Genomic DNA, 2,019 nt, shown 5'->3' with positions numbered 1-2,019 from the left:
CAGCAGCAACTGCATGCACAGCAGCAACATCCACAGCAGCAACATGCACAGCAGCAATATCAGCAGCAGCAACAGTATGGCATGCATCAGCAGCAGCAGCAACAGCAGCAGCAGCGTGTTGTCAGCGACTTTGCGGAGAGCTTTAAGAGCGTAAATGCCGCTGCGGCAGCAGCTGTTGCTGCCACGCCCCATTATACGAGCGTGATTGTTGAGCCGCAGCATTATATACCCAACGATTTTGTGCATTAGCAGCGCTGCGCTGTTGTTGTTGTTTATAAAACGAGTCACAGACCAAACCCTGCCCCCAAATGTTGTTGCAATGTTATTGATCTATCGATCAATCGACTTATCGATTTATCGTTTCATCAAATGCATCTCTGCGTTTAGTTCAGTTCTCCATTTTGTAATATGTGGCTGAGCCACGGTGCAAGCCTTTTTGCGTTCTCAATCTTCAGCACAATTCAACTGCACATCTATTTATTAACTATTATTATTATTAACTATTCGACACATTTGTTTGAAAATAAAACCATTGTTAACAAATGCAAATGCAAATGCAAATACAAATACAAATTATATATATATATATATATATACATAAAATTGTAATTATAAGCTCTAGCTGTAAATTGTTCATATAAATTAAATTATGCACTTAACATATGTATACCATATAGATGGCTCCTACATAAAATCGCATATTTGCATAAATGTAGCAAAAATAAACAACAAAAAATCCCTAAAAATACAAAAATAGATGTATGTAAATATGCGTTAATGTGTAAATAAAGCAGAGGCCCTTCTCCATTTACATAGATATCTGATATGATGATGCTGATGATCTTCATAAGTCGCGTAAATAATTGTACATGTAAAATTAATTATAAACGTAAATTTTTCTAATTTGAATAAACAAATTATTATGTGGGTGAACAATAAAAACAAAAAAAAAGAAGAAAACAGTTGAAATTTTTTTTGCACTGCCAATAACTGAAATTAAATGCAATTTTTTTCATTTATGCAATTTATACTGTCAGTTCAAACAATTTAAAATTGTGGATGTTTGGTTGAAATTGCAAGCTTATATTTATTTATGCAAGAACCAAGCTTTATTGCTTTCAACGAAAGTCTTACTTATTTCAACAGTCTGGCAGCATTTCCCAAACGGCACACAGATGGCGCCACTGCAGTTAACAGCTGACAGCGCTGCTAAACATAGCGTTAACATTTGATTATAACAAAAATTTGCTTTTTGAGATGTTCAAGAGAAATATTAACTTAAATTTCAGTTAAAACAATAATATTTGTGTTTTTTACATAACTTTAAACAATTGCCAATTTTAATTTAGTGCGCCAGCTAAGTGCACAAATTGCATTGTTGTTGTCAACTCAAACTGGATGTTTAGTTAATTTTGTTTATTTTTGACCATTTTGGGCATTTTGGTCAACTGCAAAACAAACACTTGACGCTCTAGGACAAAAGCCCATGTCCGTGTCGGTGTACATGTCCTGTGCGTATTGCCGCTGTCCCTGTGTGAGTGTCATTGATTTATTGCCTGGCATTTTGTGTAGGCCTTTTTAGAGATATGCTATCTGCAGATAAAGGGCTGACCTCTTTGGGCCAGGCTAATTGTCGTTTTTCAATTGCCACAGAACAAAAGGCAAGCCGGAGCACTCTCAGCTGCTGCTGCTGCTGCAATTTGTGCCTCACTTTGACTTATTGCTAACTTATTTCTGTTCAAGCATCCAAAAAGTTTCTAGACCGCAAATTATTTAATTGCAATGCACCCCCCAAAAACTTAGCTGCTGATGCCAATGCTCAAGGACTTTGCCTTAATGCAATAATTTAAGTGCAACCAAACCGCAACTTGCAACTGCAGAGCTCAGGGCAAAGAAGTCATATTAAAAAAAGAAAAAAAGTAAGTTTCCTACAAAAAAAAATTAAAAAACAAGGGAAGGAAAACAGTATTAAAATAGATGTGGGAGTTGTTACAGCTCTGGCAACACTGTGGCATACAG

This window comes from Drosophila novamexicana, unplaced genomic scaffold (assembly GCF_003285875.2).
Source record: "Drosophila novamexicana strain 15010-1031.04,08,12 unplaced genomic scaffold, DnovRS2.1 tig00000485-arrow-pilon, whole genome shotgun sequence".
Taxonomy (NCBI): Eukaryota; Metazoa; Arthropoda; class Insecta; order Diptera; family Drosophilidae; genus Drosophila; species Drosophila novamexicana.
This window is presented reverse-complemented; position numbering follows the sequence as displayed.